At 40.2% G+C, this 20,092-nt stretch overlaps 1 protein-coding gene across 1 annotated transcript in view; it reads right to left on the bottom strand.

Annotated features, from left to right (window-relative positions):
* Nucleotides 1-20,092, bottom strand: part of LOC146766756 (uncharacterized) — a 106,317-nt gene that overhangs the window by 52,575 nt on the left and 33,650 nt on the right. Inside the window, exons 6-8 of the mRNA XM_085586414.1 lie at nucleotides 4,647-18,356; nucleotides 2,468-2,558; nucleotides 874-981 (exon numbers count right to left, since the gene is read on the bottom strand). The gene's annotated coding sequence lies outside the window, so the exon portion shown is untranslated. The remainder of the gene's footprint in view (nucleotides 1-873; nucleotides 982-2,467; nucleotides 2,559-4,646; nucleotides 18,357-20,092) is intronic.

The raw sequence follows: 20,092 nt of genomic DNA, 5'->3' as shown, positions 1-20,092 counted from the left end.
GTGATTACAGAGAAATATCTCCCCCTGTGAATATTTCCCATTTTTATTCATCTTGGTTCCTGCCCCAGAAAATTTAAAGCAAAATTACAGGCCTCTGTGCAGAGATCCCATTCTCACAACATTTCTAGGCCCCATTTCACTGAACCAACAGATGTGGATCATTGGGATGACTCTGACATGCTCTAGAATTTTAGTTGCTTAGTGGCATCCAGAGCCTTTGGGGATTTGCTCAGCCTTAGTGAGAAAAGCGGTGCCAGCCTTATCAGCTGGTGTGCACTATTCCTCTTGGCTCCCAGCTGGATCTGGAAGGCATCATTCACCCCCTGCTCCTGCTGGAGCAGACGTGGCACAGCCAGGCAGAGGCACCAGGGTACTACTCCCAGCAGCTGGCTCTGCCTCCTTGCCAGCTTCCATGTGGACACAAATGCATGAAGACCCTCCACTGGTGGAGACCTGGCTGCAGAGCCCACGGGGCTTGATGGTTTACCTGGGGTAAGCCACATGGGACCCTACAGGCCACCAGGTATTTTTCAAAAATGACCCCATAGCCTGCCTATGCTTTTGTCATATTTTTTTTTCCCCAGTTCCTTACTGTAACAATGTTGTGTGAGATTGGATAATAGCACCAGGCATTTGTCCCCATATTTAGCTGGAGTGAATGCATTATGTAAGGGAAAAGAACATAGAACTGTACTTGTTGACTTTTGTACTCTCTAAACACTTTTAAATTTAAACAGAAGCATTAACACTCTCCCTCCACCCCATTCTAGGAAAAAAAAAAAAAACAAAACAGAAAAACCAAAACCAAATCCACCCAACCAAACAAATCATAAATACCAAGAGGATTACTTCATCTGTGGTATTATTACTCACTCTCTGGTTTCCACCATGTGGTAGGTCAGGCTGCAGAAATGTTCTCTGTTAATAGCAATACAGTTACTTTAGTGATCTTCAAATTCTTCCCTAAAAACTCCATTCAGCCTATTACCAAAAAAAGACACAAATGTTTAGAGAGATAGCATGCTTAAGACTGCAGGCTTTGCGGCCTTCTCTTGTCCCAGCAGAGCTGAGCACATTTTCTTGTCCCCTTGCCCTCTTCATGTGCTGGCAGACAGCCATCGGCTCTTTGGGGCTCAGAGTTTCATGGTCAGTGCCCAGCACAAGCTGCTCCCTGTCCATAAACAGGACACGAGTGCTGCCTTAATATGAAGAGTGACAGGAAAGGTTTGGTGAACCAAGTGTGGGATCCTTGTCCCTTCCAGCGCACACTCATGACAGTGACACCAGTGAGTCTTCCTGAACCAGGGAAGGAGTTGGACCCATGTTTTCCACCGTTGGCATCACATACAGCTTCCCACAGCTGCCAACTCTGCAGCTGCCACAGGCTGCTTTAAATATCAAAGCCTGAAGAAGCTGAACTCCTTTGCATTGCTACTTAAACCACCTCTGGGATTGCTCAGATCTGGTGAAGCAGCATTCTACTGTTTTATGCAGTGGAAGTCCTAGACCCAAGCAAAAGATCATTAATTGAGAAAACTAGATTTCTGTTAATGTGCTGCATGAGTTCTCAAGGTACCTCTTTACTTAGAGATGAGGAGTATCCCTTTCTTCTGAAAAGCCAGATAGATGTGTGCATGTGCTGGGAGTGATCAGGGATTGCAGCCAGATTGCCTGCCCTCCTGGCTGGTTTTAGGCATATATAGTTAGAGTTTTACTCTGATTCACACAAAAAGAACCCTATCTCTCTCTCACCTGATTGCTGATAATATTTTTTTTAAAAAAGAAATAGACTCTTATCTTTCCACATGCAAACTGGTGTCTCCAGAAGTGTCCATGCAAAGATTGGTGCTACCTAGCAGCAGCTGCAGAAATGATCAATGAAGATGTATCTCCACTTTGTCTATCTGTAGCTGCATTAGAATGTGTTGGTTATTAATAAAATGTAGTGCCCTCATCAGGGGGTTTAATACCATTTAAAATTTTACCCAGATAATCCACATCAGGATTAGTGACACTGTGAATTAAGGATTTGGCAGCAATAAATATGGGTTACCTCACAAAGGACCATTATGACAGAGTGATCCCTAAACCTGCACCTCTGCCACATATGCATTAAAAATGTCCTGCTGACAATGTTGTGCAAAGGAGCCAATTCTTTCACACTGAAAAAAAAGTTCCAGCCTTAATATATTCTTATAGGAACTGTTGTAGGATATTGAGGCTATGAAATCCATCAAGGGTTTTTCTTAACCTGCAGCTATTCACTGTGAGGAAATGCATGGCATGCTCTGCTGGGTGTGGATTGGGAAAAGCCCTTTTAGGGACATTCTTCAAGGAAGTGAGCCAGGTAAGTAGAAGTTTACTGCCTTATTCCGACTTAGTCAATCCTGGAGACAATGTTGTATTTTAGGAACATGCCACTAGCACTATGTTGTGAATTTTGGAAGAAAGGATTGTCTGTCTTTACCTCCTTTGTCCCAGAAGGTTAAATATAATTTACTCTTTCTTCACCAATTCTTCATCTGCTGAGAGGCTGTTCTGTGGGCTTCTGATATCTCCTGCAAAGAGGTAACACACCAACATGTTTGCACAGTAGCAATGTGCATGGGAGCTTGCTTCAAAATTAGGCATTCTGGAGGACACAAAGTGGGGTGGACACAAAGTGGGGTGGGCACAATATCTCCTATGACTCCCTGTGCAACAGCTTGGAAGTGACCATTCCCTACATTGAAGTGAGGCATTATTTTATTTTTGATACCTTAAAACCTGTACAAAGTGCAAGTTTTAGGCAGAATATGCTGAAACTGAAAAAAGCAGACACATTTAAATTTTGCTCTGGCTAGTTCAGCTAATCCCTGCAAAACAAGCGTACTGCCAACATTAATTTTTCATCCAGCTAACTCATATTGAATATATCATCACTAGTTACTTAAAATTGAATCTATTTTTAATAGAAAAGTTGATACTGGAATATGAAACATGAAGTAACACATCATTGTTCTGCAAATGACTAAGCTTTTAAAGATAGCGTTGTAGACTGGAAACAGACTGAAAAAGGTAAAAGGTTATTTCCAACATTAAAAGTAATCTTCATGTTCACCAAAGCCTAGATCATCTCAAAGCAGTAATTATTCACTGACTGTAGATAGCATTATTTTGATATTTGCTCTATGTTTATTATTCACCACAGCAGATTATCACAGGATTACTGCAACATATTTTTCCTTTCAGTAAAATCTTATTTTCAGGTAATCTGGACTTTTTTTTTCCCCCCTTCACAAAATCTGTTTTTATCAGCCTCCAAGCCTGACGAATAGCCAGTTACTTCAGCTTCCATATGATTATGCCCTCTTGCATATCTAAAACTCCTTTTTTTTTTTTTCTGTAGTGCAAAGCATATTTTAAAATTCATAGCCACCAAATGTGAGTGCATGACAGCAAGAATGGCTGCTTCTCTTTCATACTACACAGCGAACAGCCAGACTTTAAAGGCTTCATAATTAGGGACTTTACCAGATTGTAACAGAAGATGTATTTGCCTATTTTTGCTGTAAAGTCAATTATAAATATGCAAAATTCAATGTGTGAGTGACCAGGCCACACTTAGCAGACATAATAAGACTGCAGCCAATTAAAACAGAAAAAGGTTGAGTTCTCAGTTTTCTGCCCTGTGTGTTTCTGATGATGACACAACAACAGCTGTGAATTCCCAAAGTCATCCCAGAGAGGTGGGTCAGTCTAGCCCTGCCAAAATGAAGGATTTGCCCTAAAAGCCAGATGTTCTTGCCACAATTTTCCACATGGAACTGACAAAATGGTTGCTCAGCATACGTGAATCCTTATACCACCCAATCATTTCTTTACAAGAATATCAAATCCCTTGAAGATGCAGCATAAACAGAGAGGAGGACAAACAACTTTACAGCATTAATATCCTGAAATTTGTGTTTTTAATCTTTCTAACATGACTATCTGGGTATATTATTGTTAATGGAACACTTGAGAACTGTAATTGAAACAGTATATAAGTACTTTTTAAATTCTTCTTCTCATAATATAATCATTACGTGAGAAACACTAAATTAGACATTTGACTTTATTGATCTTTTCATGGACTGACAGTACAGGGAGTCATTTTCTGCCTAGGCTAATTAATTGATAGACTAATTCATTGATCAGGTTCTCCATAGCATAGTTGGTATTGACAAACACTGAATCTTTTTCCATCAGTTGTATTAGTTTGCACCAATTATTTTGTCTGTTTCACTTAAGCAATTACGATAGCTCAAAAGCAACAATCAGATTCTCAGCTGGTGTAAATCCGGCTCTCTCTCCTGAAGCCAGAGAGCTGTGCAGTTTCACTGAGTGGGTTTTTTTTGGCTTTTAAGATTTAACAGTGAGCTTTAAAGCACCCAAAACAACAAGGATATCTGAGGCAAAAGCCCATCATGTTAGCTGGAACATGTTCATCATAGCAATGAATAGTAAACATGTTAAAGGCTTGTGTGCAGATGCATGACTTTGCTCAAAATTTATACATAGCCTTAGAATGCTATCAGGTGCAGAGTACCTGGTACCTGGAGACACAAATAAGCATTTGGAGTAATATGAAAGTTAGATGCTCAATAGACTCACATTTTCCATACCTAGGTTATCTGTAATCCAGGTCCTAAGAATATCTTGCTTCAAAGCAGCCACTGCCTTCCAAGTACATGGATCATAGCCATTTCATTATATATGAAATCTCAGTTTAGACATCTGTGATTTTTAAAAAATATTCAACCTGCTCAAGGATTTTAGGAGAATGTAGTGGTTTCTGCAGGGCATTCTCACTTCTGGATCAGTGCTGAAAGAATGGATTCTGCTGCTTCATCTTGAGCAGAGCCAACAAAGACTGGATCACCAACATACTGCCAGTGAAAGGAAAAGGACCATATAGGAATTTAGTAACTTCTGTAAATTTTCAAAATAAAGACTAAGTAAAAATAAATAAATTGAACTGATGGTCCTCTGCATAGATTTTCCTTAACAAATTATTTTTCAGGTAACCCGGGGAGTCACCAGAGTACATGGTTGTTACACAAGAAGGAGACGCTGTGGTGATTTTTCAGCTAATGATGAAGAAATTTGTTTCCTTTTAGAAACAGGCCATCTCTGTCAATTTGGCCAATGTTGAAAAATGTGAGTCAGTGTAAACTTTCCATTAATCTCTGGTCTGCTTCTCCTACGGTATTATGGAAAAAATGGGCCCATGCAGGAAGTAGTCTTTGTGCTTTGAATCTACCTCCCAGCTCTGAATAATTCAGAATACATTGAATACAGACAGTAACTGTTAGTCCCTTCTTTTAAAGTCTCCAATCACTTTTTCTCATCTTTGCATGCAAAAATAGAAAATTATATACTCTCCAGAGACACCAGCAATAGCAAGAAGTCATCATCAAAACCAAGAAAATTTTGCTGAGGCAGTTTCCACACACTGCTCTAAACCCAATTACTTCCTGTGCTTGACATGCTCGTGGAGGCTTCCACTTTGATGCAGGGAATAGGGTAAAATAAAGTGCACATTACTCATTAAAATGAGTGTTTTTTTCCTGCCATGATTAAAAAGAAACTCCTATGTGTGCCCTGTCAACGATATTTCCATTTGCCTCAAACCCATGTAGGTGCCAACATGCAGGTCATATTTGTAATTGCTTAACAAAGGGTGACCAGAGTACCACATCACAGTGAATGAACTGCACAGGGAAAAGGGGCATGTGCAGGCAGGAGTTGATCTGGAGAACAGCCATGGCAGGGTATGATCCTCCTAAAAGAATGCCTTGTGCCCTCCATGCAGCCACAGGGAGCGATTTGCAACACAATTCAATGACATGTAATTAAAATCGATAGAAAATTGACATTACAACCCCAAAACGAATTAAAGCACAAATTTAATCTCTGTTTCCTATTCTGGCTTTAGAAATGGAAGATTTGCAATGAAAATATACCATAAATAGGCTGATATGTATATATATACTGGGTATGTCTTAAGCAATCTATCTTTATGTTTAACAATTATGAAAAAACTGTTCTACCATCTTCTTTGCTGATTTTCAGTATAGAGTAATCTGGCCTGACTCTCATCACATGTCAGTTTTCAACAGATACCTTTACCATAGTGGGATTTTTTTATGATTGTCCTAACACTTGAATGACAGCATAATTTCATGCAAGATCAGAACTCTGCAATTTTCCATTTTAAATGTTCTGTTTTTCATAAAGAGTTGTAGAATATGCAAAAGCAGAATAAATCTAGCTATTCTCAAATTTTTCCCTTTTTGATATGCTATTTTCTGTAGTAGTTATATATGCTGCAGGGCAAACAAATTATTTGAAATGTTATTAAACTAAATTTTTCTTACCTAAATTCTTGTTGTTGTGCCTCTGAATTCAATATTGTCAAACCTCTAAAACTGCAGAGCATCCAGGGAAAAGCCATGCTAATGGTGGTGATTTTTCCTGCTGGAAATGTCCTCAGCTCACAACTTCATTTGACCCAGATGCACACTGTTTTTGTTTACATGTGAGATCAGGGGCCTTCCATTTATTAGCCAGTTTATTTTAGCCAGTTTATTTTTTGCAGAATTGGGAATCTAGAACATTGAGGCTGATATGGCCTTTAGTTACCAGTGACTGGGTTCTCCAGTGACTCATGTGGTCAGGACAGATACACTGACCTTGGCATTGTCAGCATCAACAGAACTGATCTCCAGCTCCCTGAATTCTTCCAGACCAATGTTCTACTGCTGTTTGTCCTGGGTGAAGTCTCGCAGAGCTTCCAGCATTCTCAAACTGGTCTGTCTCACCTTGAGAACTACTGAAAATGATACTTTCACAGATAGATAGTAAAGTCTGCTTTATGTTAGATACAGCATTTTTTGCAAGTGTGGCATTATTACAAATAAGCTTGTCTGTGCATTTTGAGTCCATCAACTGTGGTATTTCAGACACTACTTAATTTCATTTTTCTTTTAATTAAACAAAACCAGAACTGGTTTTTTTGACAAATCATGACAACTGATGGGGTTCTGAGTAACTTGATCTAGTGGGGCAGGGGGTCTGGGATTAATTGATCTTTAAGGTCCCTTCCAACCTAAGTCATGCTGTGGCTTAATATCTGTAAAAAAGATTGTTATTTCCCACTCCAAACACAATGGGCAGACTCTTCTGTATTGTTCATGCTATGATCTCTTAGCTCGTTTGAAACATCTGCTCTTGGCCCAGGTCAGAGTTAAGGCACGGGTGATGTATGGTGATTGTCTCTGTATCTCTAAGATGTCACCTCCTGGCATGGACAGAAATGGCATCCACCTGTGGCACCACACTTGCAAACCCCTGGTCATGGAAACTGATCCTTGACAGTACCTGGATTACCCTACAGCAGGTATTTGGGTATACAGGATTGTGCTGCTGCTGCCACGCAAGAAACAACTCCACTCTGCTGTGTTGGAGATAGCCTGGGGGGCAGAAGACAGCTCTGCTCCTTTGCCCTCCACCACCCTCTGGTGCAGGGCTGGGCTGCCACCTTGCCCCAAGCCCTGTTCTTGGGGTGACAACACTCAGGTTAGCCAGCCCTGCTGAGCAGCTTTCAGCCACTCTTGGCAGACACACACGGTGTCTGCAACTCGGCATTTAGCCCATGGCTGTGAAGTGCAATAGTCTAAGATTTACAAAGTGTCCTACAAAGGACTGGGTGACTTAGTATCTAGTTATTATCTTAGTATCTAGTTATTCTGCCATGTCTTTGTTCAAAATCTCTACAGAATGAGCTAATTTTCATTCACAGCAGGAATGAAACTCCTTCCCCTTACCCCAAGGAAATCTTAGGGTCCAGCTTCATTTCATGCTCCTCAGTTACAATCATGGGCAACAGAAACTGGCTTCCCCGCTTTTTTCTTCTTCTCTGCATAATTTCAAAATACTGAATTTTCCTACAAACCAATAAATTACCTATAGAATCTGACATGAAACCAAACTAGTTAATTTCCAATTCCTGATTATAAAGGTTTACTACCAGTTGTTTCAGCAGAAATCACAGGCCACCAAAACCCCCAAATGTTTATTTAAATGAATTATATCTCAACATATTACAGTCCTCATGTTTCAAAACTATGCTCAGAAGCTGCCAGAAAAGCAACATGATTTAAATGTTTTATTTACTATTGCAGTTTTCACCAGGAAAGTTCATTCTGTCTTCAGAGTGACAGTAAGAAACAATTACTGAAAAAGGCACACAGTTCTCTAATTTAGTTTTCAATAGTTGATGAATGAAATGGGAAGTGTTGACCACACTAGGTCACAGAAAAGTCATTTTGTAGGACTTCTGTTCCCCTCTGACAAGTAATGCAGCAAACAAGAATGGTTCTACACAATGTCTGTTCATGCAAAACTTGGTTTCTTATTATCATTGAACACAGCAGAAATCTGCCTCCTCAGTCTGAGCAACTGTTTCTCAATCAATAATTAAGTAACTTTAAGGTCTAGATCTATACAAGGATATTGATATTTTCACTGAAAATGAATCAATATGAACAGGGTAAAGCATCTGAGTAAGCCTTTTTAATGGCTGTGTTTTGGCTGTGAGAAGTAAATTAATTGATTAAAAGAATGACAAATATTGGACAACCAAAGTAAATCTTTTCACACTTCCACTAACCTTTTAAGTAACTCATTTAAATTCTTTTCTTTGTTTCCATCTTTTTTCCAACTTTGTGTTTTTTTAATAGAATTTACAGGCCTTCCTGTGAGTATGTAATGCTAGTTATGTCTTAATTTTACATTAATAAGTAAAGGTCAGATAAATTGTAGGAAAGGAGAAGACCAAGCTGAGACTTATGGAATGAAGGGCATTTTGTGGCTGATAGACTCTAAGGGATCCTGCTGAAAAGTGAGAGAAAGGAGATCTACTGGAAGAATGTAATGGAAATATCTAGAGATATCTTGCACAAGGTCTGTTCCCACCCTATGCCTGCATCTATAGGGCAAGTGTGAGACCCTTCTGCCCACTTCCTAACAGAACCTCAGCCTCCAGCTGCAATGCTGAATTTGGAAGGTGTGTTGAGTGCAGCTTAGGTCCCCTTGCATTTTGACTTTCCTAAATCTATTTATGCTCACTCGGTAATATATGACACTGTGCTTGAGGGCAAGACCCTGTGCTGCACCTTTGCTCTGCCACCTGGGCAGTCCCCATCTCTTTTTGCCTGCTGCTGAAGGCCAATGCACATTTGCACATCTCCACACTGCCAGGTGGCTGGAAGCACAGGGATCACTCCTTCCTGTGCTCCACAGCTGGGCCAAGCAGCTGAAGTTGCTGGGGCAGCCAAAAGCACAGAGGCAGATTGCTGAGTACTTGCAACAGCAGTAGTTACCACAGTAGAAATTGTACTGGTGATATGTCTTGGTGTCTTGGTATGAGCAAAGTGCAGAGCTGCTCCAAGCACATCAGCTCAGCTCAGCAGGCCGTTCATGCTGCAAGGAGCCCTTCTGATGTGCTCTGCTCTGGTGGGACAGCCCTGGCATCCCTGCTGAGCCCTAAGGGCAGCCTGAGCCCAGCCTGAGCTCAGAGTTTTAACGTCCCATGTCCTCTCTGGAGCAGGGAACAACTACACCCTCTTGGGGACCATGTCGGGCCTCTTTCATGTTTGACCCTGGCACTGCAATGGCAGCTGAAATGCTGGATGGAGGCACAGGAAAATGTGCTGGATGGTGCTCCAAGAGGAGGTTTGCTTCTAAGCAGGGAGATCTGTGACATGGTATAAAACGAGGGTGAAGGGCAGCTGGATCCCCTTGCTGTCACGAATCAGCAAAAAAGAATGAGTAGGACTAGATGTAAAAAACACTTTCAGGGCATGAAATAAAAAGTATTGCCCTGGATTCTATCTATATGCTCATAGACTTGCCTCCATGGGAGTTTGCTGATCATCTGTTATGGCCTTCTAAGCTATATGCAGTTCTTTCTCACCACCTGTCATCCTGTGTATGAACGGTATCAGTGATGACAAATGAATTATCTCGTCATTTTCCCTGGGATTTTTTTTTAATGGAGAACAGAAAATAGCATAGTATGAATAAAGAAAACAATTTTTGTAGTTACTGTAAAATTCATTAAAACAATGCTTTTTTCACTGTACTTCAAACATGGTTCTCAGAGTTTATAAACAGCTTTGGTTTTAGTCAAATGAAATACTGTGCAGCAATACTTTAACTCTCTTTTTTCAGATTATCAGTTATTTCAAGCAAGTGTTAAAATCTCCATCGCTGGCAAAATGAATTATGTTTTGTTTGCCAAATTTGCACCAACATGCCCATCAAACTGGGCTGGAAAAGACTCTTTAACAGTGCAGCATAGGTGCTGCTGCTTGTGACTGTAAATGCACCTGAATCTAAATTTTGCAGCTATGGGGAACTCTTGCTCTGCAAGAGGTTTTTATTTGCAGACAGAGTTTCAAAATAGTTTGTCACATTACAGTATCCTTTCTTCTAAGTTCTGTTAATTAGTATGCTTGCTTCTCCCAGACATTACTTCTATTTGATAAATGTGGATCATCCTTCTTTTTTTTGTCTACTGTCATTTATATGGCTTTCAAAATACTCTGTAAATTACAGCTACATAATAAAGGCTGGAATACAATAAGCAGAGTTCATCCTGTTTGGGGGAAGTAAGGTGCTTAATTTATCCCCTCATCTTGCTTTAGGCCTCATTCTGTGATGAGAACAAGTTTCCTCCATCATTTGTCAATATGCAATGAGACACTGGCACAAAGTCCTGATACATTAATAGTTTCACAAAGTATTTGGGAGAGCTACAATGACCAATCACAAACATTTTCCTCTTTGTAAGCAATACAGGTTGGTTCATTTATAGGATGTGGGAAGAGTATTCTAGAAAGACAGATCTGCCTATAAACGAGGAAGAGCAAGTTTGAATAAGATCACTTACACAGACTGGTGTTAGTGCTTGCTGTAGGAATATACTTACTTTCAGTAGTCTGTAATGGGGAAAAAAAGGCGACATTAGGACATCTTATATAGAGAGAGACCTCAAAATCTTCATTTCTGTCTAACCTAAAGAAATGGACAAGATAATGCATCACATAAATTTTACTGATGAGTGTCAAGACTTTGATACAGCCCAAACCCATAGAAAGCACTGTAAACAATATCAATCTTCCTAAAGGCAACACTGAGACAAAAATAGTATTACCATATCCAAGGATGGAGACAGAATATGTGCTAAATAACATAGAAAAGCCATCCCAACACAATTTTAGTGGGGAATCAAAACTTTCTTAACCACCTTTTTTTTTTTTTCCTCAGGGTCTCTAAAGGAAATAAATTCATCATTTATACACCTAAATAGTATTTGGTGAGAGTGAGTGTGCTGGCAGTCTGGAAAAAGAGGAAGACAGTTTGGGATGGCAGCTGACCTGAGAAGGAGCTGCACATGACCAGTGCCTCTCAGGGCAAAAAAAAACCCCTCAGCCATATCCAGGACAGTCTCCACTGACCATCAGTGGCAAACTGTGTATTCTTCATTCTCTTTTGTCTCATGGTTCTTAGACATTGCAATAAAAGCCCACCAGTTCAGAATACCTAGCAATGCCTCATTTTTGCTTAAAGTAATAACCAAGAAATCCAGTCAGGCAAAGACAGTGTTCCTGAAATCACAGGTGACTCTCCAAGTATCTAACCTAAGCCTACTGTCTTTCAGTTTAGAACCATTCCTCCTGATCCTGTCACTACATGCTCTTGCAAAAAGTCCCTCTCCATCTTTCCTGTAGGCCTCCATCAGGTATTGGAAGGCTGGAATAGGTCACCCCAAAGCCACCCCTTTTCCAGGCTGAACAATCCCAATTCTCTCAGCATTTCCTTGTAGGAGAGGTGCTCTGGCCCTCTAACCATCTTGGTGGCCTCCTCTGCACTCATTCTAACAGGTCAGTGTCCTCCCTGTTCTGGGCACCCCAGAGCTGTGCGGGGTCTCACCAGAGCCGAGGGGCAGAGTCCCCCCCTCTCCTGCTGCCCACGGCGCTCTGGATGCAGCCCAGGCCACGGCGGTTTCTGGGCTGCCAGTGCACATTGCTGGCTCGTGTCCAGCCTGATTCCACCAGCATCCTTGGCACTTCTCAGCAGGGCTGCTCTCTCTGTCCATCCCCCACCTGTGTGTCACCAGGGGCTGGTGCAGCGCCTCGCACTTGCTCTTGTTAAACCACGTGAGATTCCCATGGCCCATCTCTCAAGCTTGTCCAGGTCCTGCTGGATGTCAGCCTGTCCTTCAGGTGTGTCACCAGCACCACTCAGCTTGGTGTCATGTGTGAATTCCTGGAGGGTATACTCAAGCCCACTGTCTATGTCACTAGTGAAGATATTAAATAACACTGGTCCCAGTACTGACTCCTGAGGGACCCCACTTGTCACTGATGTCCATCAGGGCTCTGAGCTGTAGATTATGACCCTCTGGGTGTCACCATACTACTCTCTGGAAATTTGCTTACAAAGAATTGTTGAAGAGTCTTGGACCTAAATGTAACCTGAGGAATGTAAAGAAATACAAATATTAAAGTCAGGGAAGAAATGTTGTGTTGCCTGTGAGAAAAAAATGAGGTGGGAGTACCAGTCTACCATTAATTTTTTTCTGTAATCATATCTGAGCTTATTTGTAATCATAGCATGGGCAGACATAAAAACATTTCCCTTTTTCAAGAAAATAAAGGACACACCCCACTGTGGCAGACCCTGATGGGGGTTTTATTTCATCTAGATTACATAGTACCTCCTTGATTCATTTGTGTGTGAAACTCCCACCAGTGTAGAATATGGAATGACAAAGTGATTTACTTTGGGAAGTATAAGACAAGAATTTACCAAAAGTTTTGAAATAAACAAAGCTCTTCCTTAGAAGACAGAACACAGAAGAGAGCTGTGTATTTCGAAGAGTAAAATCAGGAGCATTACAAAACTTTTCCCTTCTTTTAAGATTGCAGACAGTTTCATGTCTATAGACTGTACATAGTCTCCAGATGTTCTCAGAGACTTTGTTTTGCTTTTCCCGTCTGTGTGGGCTCCAGCCTTGATGTCTTTTGGAAAGAAGGGCAAAACTTTTTCTGTATTTTAGTAGTGCAGAATTAGTGCACAGCTTTTACACCAGCCTTTCTGAGATAAAACCTCTACTAAACCTCTACACTTGCACAGAAGAAATTATTTTCCAATGTATTAAATACAGCTCTGAGTTTGTGGCACAGATTTCGGACTAACATGCTGTTTGATTTCTCTTTACATGACTAGATCCATGAAGTGTGCATGTGTGTCCATGTGTCCCCTCTTGTACCCATTTCTATTGCATTTTGCATTTCTGTCAATATAGCCTCCAATATTTGAATCCACTGATAGAACAGATGCAGTAATTGCAAACAGCTGTAAAGTATTACTCATCTTGCTAATCAAAATGACTTTCTGCTAAATAAACCATGAAAAAAGCTTTTCTACCATCAGTGAAGTGGAGTGGAAATGATACAGGCTGTAAAGAGTCTACCATGGAAGTAAAATCAACAGATCAAGTGTTCCTACAACAATGACTCCACGTGTTAATGCACATTTCAAAAATTGTTATAGAAATTTCTCTATGTTTAGGAAAATGAATTTGTGTAACAACACAAATATTCCTCCAGGTATTTTACATGACACCACCAGATACACAGAGCCTTGAAGCTTTATGCTTTCTCAAGGTTCATAATCCAAGGGGAGATAATTGACCCATATGGTATTTCTAGATGTTCATTACATGCTATACTATCTTATTCAAAGAACCACCAAAACTCAGAGTACTATATATAGACATAAACATTACAAAGGGACTGTTTCTGAGCCTCTAGGAAGTATGGAAGAGGCTGGTTTGGGAAAAAAAAGTCACTGCTATGTAAAACTCTTGACTGAGAAGTTTAGTCTTTCATTAGTCTGTCCCCTAATGAAAAAGCTCCTTTTCTAGCTCATTGTACTTCAGTTATCCTATTTTCAAAGTCATATTCTTTAATTCTTAAAAATGCTATTAGAAAAGATATCATCTCTGGTTATATACTCTTCCTCTATTCCCTTATGCCACTTAAGCACTTATTGCTGTGGGCCACTCCAGTATAAAACACTCCAGAGGAAACAACTTAGCCCTGAGTTATTTCTCTCACTTCTTTGGGTCACAGTGAATTAGGAAGTAAGCAATCTTCTCCCACAGCTTTCTGGTACCATAAATGATTTGCTGGGAACCTCAGCTCTTCCATTATGAAATGTAACTAGAAGTTAAAAGGCATATAAATTACAGATGTGCTAATTTTGTGAAGCATGATGAACTTCCTACTACCAAGTTTATATATCTGCAGAGAAGGGAAGAAGAGGGAAGATTAAATGAGATACATATCTGATTATAACACAGGAACAAAAATAGTAAGTCTACTTTCTCTCTGAAATACTTTATGTTTTCCATGCTGGATGCAGTCTCCTCCAAAGGAACTCAGCAAGTTCTCTAGATCAGTTGCCTTTCTGCCCCAGTTTTTCCTGGTTTTCCTTCCTTGCATCTTTTTTCTTTGCCTTCAGTTTTTTTCTATGCTCACAGTTATCTATGGACATTCAGTGCCATGGCTGCAGCAGCATGGCCCAGTCACATCCAAGAAACCCCAGGAGAAGCTCTGCACAGCTACAAACCACAGCATCTCTGCCACAGACAAAAGTGACCACAACAAGAGAGCCCGAGGCCACTGTCTAGGCTAACATAATCTACAGGGTGACAATAATCCTTACTATTAAAAGGGTCATTGTAAGACCATGATATAATTGATTTCTCCCATGATAAAGTGATTTCTCCTCTCTTCTTGAGGATGAGAGAAAGCATCAGAAGAACTGCTTAGAAAGTCTTGACCAAATCACTCTGACATATTAATTTATCCTTCTTTGCTCACTTTCCACACAGCTGTTTGATTTTTGAGCAAGGAATGAAAATGGAGAAACAGGCACTGTTTTATGAAAAGCAGCATCCTTCTGATAAAGCACATAGTGTACAGTGGACATTAAGGTGTGTCAGAAGCAGTGAACCCAGGCCCAGACACCTCCACGTTTTCAGCTCCTTTCCAACCATTGGCAGAAGCATGCACAGTCTTCACTTACCCATCAACATTTCCAGCCTACTTGAGGTCGCACCAGTTGCAGTTTTCTCAGCTAATGACTGCATCTTCCCACAGCTACTCATAGTATCAGTATGCCTGCTTTACAAGTAAACACAAGGCTACAGAGACCTTTCTGGGTGAGTGAACTGAATTGTGGTCATCATACAATCCCTCTCAAACAACTGAAGATGCACCTTAAATACGTTAACTGTGCTTGTCCTTGATACCCCAGATGGAGGCTGTCCCAGAGACATTAATGTCCAGGTGCATCCTTCCCATTCCAAGCCTACCCATTCTTTCTTTAGTCTAAGACAACAAGACTTAGAATCGTATGGCTTATTTTTGCAGGCAGCAATGCAGCAGAGCTGAGCCAGAATCTGTCTCTCAAGATGCAGCAGGTTTCAGAGCTTTTTATCATCTGCCCTCACATAGGTTTTCAAAAAAGACATGCACAACTCTCAGATGTCAGCACATAGTTTCTACGACAATGTGCAGCAGTGTGGGGTAGACAATTTCTTTTACCAATTTCTCTCCATCTACGACTCTCAAAATATAGGCACGATGGTCCTTTTCTTTTCTCTGCCCATTAAATTATATATCTTTCACTCTACAGTCAATAAACTGACTCACATTATTCTGAAAAAAAAATTGGAAATTCCAGTTCTCACTCCTTACAGTTCCTTTCATGATTATATGCCCATCATAGGCTAAGTCCAGCAATTTCCTTCCTCAGAGTTTGAGTTCTTCTACCAGAAGTTTTCAAGATGTAATGTACACCTTGAAGTGTGAGAACTGAATGACTAAACTCCAACCATGGAGAACTGTGAGATGGTATTTCTAAGACAGGCTAAAAAAGCAGGAGTGGAGCTTGTTCCTGGGACAGAAATGGGGAACAGCAAAAGGAAAGGAATTTCTGGGGAAATATTTCCTTTGGGAAAAAAAACCCTGAAAGCTATAACACATTGCAAAGTACTTTTGTCTCCTCTTATTGACTTACTCCTTGTCTCCATCGTATTGATAGCCCAAAACAAATGGTAAGAAATATAGAGACAGTCAGCCCGAGACTGTGATGGTCTTCATTTAGGAGGAGCTCCCCTGCTGTGGGAAAAACCTGAGAACTTCCCTGAACTGAAGAAGCAGAAAACTCTACATATTGCCAGTGTGGCACCCATGAAAAAAAGATTCCACAATATGCCCTTGACAGTCCATTAGCAATATTTGGACTCATTACCAGTGAGATGTATTTCACGTGAAAGAGCCACTTGGGCAGAAGGGGCACTTGAGGTAATTAAGAATCTATTTACATTTTATAGAGCCATTGATGCCCTTATGTCCAAGGAACCCATATTAAAAGTGTGCTCAGGGTATTTTCCTATCAATAAATATTAAAATGGTTAATCTGCACTTGGTCTGCTAGCTGCCTGCCATGGCTGCAAGCTGTTAGCAAGCAGTAAAAAGGAGACAAAAGAATGTGTCAGATCAGAAACCAATCTTACAATCTATTTCTTTTTTCTGGGTAAGTTTCCATTTATTATGTGGTACACTTTCTTACTTTCATGAATGTAATATAGAATATAAAAAACTGAAAACATCTCAAAACTGTAAGAAATAAAATGAGCTCTTGATTTAAATACACTCTTAGCTAAAAAAAATTAGCTTGGAGTGATCTTTTATTCATTCAGTTCTCAAACACTTCCCTATCCTTCTGAAATAATCTTTAAGTGCAGAACAGATCCAATCTTATGTGTCCATTTAAGTTCTGCTGGTGCCTATTCTAATTCTGGGTTGTCTCAGAGTGCTCTTGCTAGACACAAGCCCAGGAACAATAAACAGCAATCTAAACTCATCACAAAATCACCTTAAGAAATGCAGAAAGTAACAGGAATTAATCAGCTGAACAGGCAGTCTTCCATTGCAACCCTTGTTATTTAGACAAGTGCAGCTAATATACATAATGTAGCCATAAATAATTAAGTAAAATAAATTACAGCCCAACAAAGTCCACATTAAACAAGACAGGCCTCTCTGAAAGTCATGCGGGACTTACTATGTGAAGATCAGAGTGAAAAATGAAAGAGCATGGCTCACATGATCTGTCTGTTGCTCTAATTTTTAAAGATGATACCTAATCATTGTAGAAACTCTTGCTTAAGAGACCTTGACCATACCAGAGCTGATCTCAGTCATAAAAGGGCATGAAAATGAAAAATTATAAAGAAATGAACATGTACATTTTGCATCATGCGCTTATTGTCATGACTCACAAACCCAACAGAAAGAAGAAACTCCACCTAGAGCTGTAAATTCTGGTCAGCTCAATTATTTCTCATGTTGAAGCCTGACTTAAGTTATTCAGAGCAGAGAAAGGTAGATCCCTGATGCACCCTTCCACAGTGCTGGACAAGGTGAAAATAATAAATTGGTCATTGGGAAACAGTGGATAAGAAACAGCATATTTCATATTCTCCTCTCATAGCTGCCTCTTGATGGCAGTAAATGGTTTTGCCATAGCTGTCATAGCTCAGCAGAGAAGTCTTGCAGGCAAAGGAGAGTCTATTTCCACTCCCTGTAACATCACCTTCTTTCCATGGCAGCTGATGTCCCACACCCTCCTGGCTCACAAGCTGCAACAAACAGCTCTATAATTTGTCAGTTTTTAAAGACTACTGGGAGCCTTTTGCTGAAAACCATCAGGCCACATTGACCTAGACCTATGGGAAGTCAATAGTTAGGAAATCACTCTGTTTTCCCCAGATAATTACACTGGGTCCCAGGAGTGGAGATGTGGCATTTCCAGTACATCAGAGTGCCTTTCAGGAGAATTGCATCAGGTTTTGATGTTGCTGAGTGTTTGCTTCTCTCCTAAGCACTTGATAATCTTCAAAAAAAAAAAAAAAAAGTACCTTTTGATGCTCCCATTTCTATTAAAAGAACTCAGCAACATCTCCATTTCCCTATCCAGAATAGGCTTTGTGGCCAATGGAGTGGAGGAGTCAATGTTAGAAGACTTCTCTTTTTCCACAGAAAGATCTGATTCTCACTTCCTATAGGTTTGGGCTTTTTAATTTTGATTAGTCTGTTGCAAAGAGTCTGTGGCTTGATCCCCAGAAGTGCAGCTCTTACTAATGTCCAGGCAATCGTGAGCCTTGATATCTCAGTCTTGAAAAGGACCTGATGCAGAGAGAAAAGAAATAATGATTATGCAACTGCCTTCTAAATGTAGAAGGTATTGCCCAAAAGCAGAGTTATGGTGCCTGCCTGGACTGCTGCCCAGCTTATTTCCTGGCTGGTTGGACAGAACAACAGAATTTGCACAATGAGCATGGTGTTTTGGGAAGATTTTCAGTCCAAGTAAGTGATCTTGCACAAATAACAAATGTCTGATGATAATTCAAGACTGCACTGAGCCCCGTAGCTGCAGCCAATGGTGAGAGGCAATACACAGCTAACTCACCCCCAGCAAGAGGGTGAAATAACATTTCTGAACACACATTCAGTTATCCCATTCTAGACAGATGCTGAGACAAATTTGTTTATGTATCTGTAAGTTTTGCTGATTAGCAAGGTTGCATGGATGCACAGGAACCTGCCTTTCTCTAGTCAAAATCCTGGCACCTTCCACAGCTCCTGAAGTGCTGCCCACTCTGTGGCAATGGGGAGTAGGAAGGATTCCATATTACACACATACACCATGTGCATCATGAGCCCTGCACTTGGGATTGAATGAGGAGTTTCCCCAAAGTTTAACTGAAGGACCCCTTCAGGACTCTGCACCCACTGCTTGCACAAAGCACGGTAAGATCAATACCCTGTCCAGAGCTTTACAGGTCATGACAGTGGATATTGCAAATTACTAACAAAAGAACAGTTATTCTGAAGGCTGGAGACTGTTTGTCAAGGGGTAGTAATGAATGGGAACTGAAGGTATCAAATAAAATGAATCAGACTGGGAGAGGACTAGTGGGTGCGGGAGACATTTTTAGTAGGGGTATCTGGATACAGGAATAACTCTTGCTATGGATTCTGAAACAGATTATTCTAGCTAATAATTCGTATAATGGCATGAGTGAAGATTCTTACAGAATGCATTTTTCTAAGTACAGTAAAACTGCCAGGCTATCTGCCAGAATTTATTTCTGATTTGTTTTGAGGCTCAAGGAAACCTACCAACCAGATTCAAGACATAGCTCTATCAAAAGAGATTTACATTACTCATAAACATTTCAATTATACACATCAGGCAGAACTGTAAGACCTTATGAGAGGTCTATAAATTGTAAGATATGCATAGATAAATCAGATAATATGTGGCAAACAAGGCATACAGCAGCAACATTAGCTTGCATATCAGAATCTTATAAAGCAGATGCAATTAAGAGACAAGACAAAGAAATAAATATCTTCTGAACCTTTCAAAAGGCCAACCACATTATTTTAACATTGTTTAACAGTAACACTTAATAAAGGGAACATCATGATTGTGTGAACTAAATTTTCAGTCATAATGAATGCTACAAACTTAACCTCCCAAGTTTAAATAGGGTACAATGCCTTGGGAGAGATGCAAGAGAAATTATTTGATAAAGGTGACGGTTTTTCACACCTGAAAATAATGTTTTTCTACCAGGCTCTCTTGATCAACAGTGTGTAGCCACACATTAAAGATAAAATCTCAAGACTTACAGTGTATACTTGTCACTACTTGCATAACTTAGTAGGGAGAGAGGATCACAGAGATTTTGAACATAATTTCCTACACTACAGGAGATTAAATAGACTACATTTGAAAAAGGCAAGAAGCAACTCCAGCACCTGGATAGCAGAAAGTAAACTTCAACCAGTTTCTCCATCATTTATTCAAGATATATAGTCTTGTCTCCTATAAAATTTAGGCATAAGCATCCTGT

This window comes from Lonchura striata, chromosome 8 (assembly GCF_050655825.1).
Source record: "Lonchura striata isolate lonStrDom1 chromosome 8, ASM5065582v1, whole genome shotgun sequence".
In the NCBI taxonomy this organism is placed as follows: Eukaryota; Metazoa; Chordata; class Aves; order Passeriformes; family Estrildidae; genus Lonchura; species Lonchura striata.
Note: the sequence above shows the minus strand (reverse complement) of the source record. Positions and strands in the feature narration are given on the sequence as shown.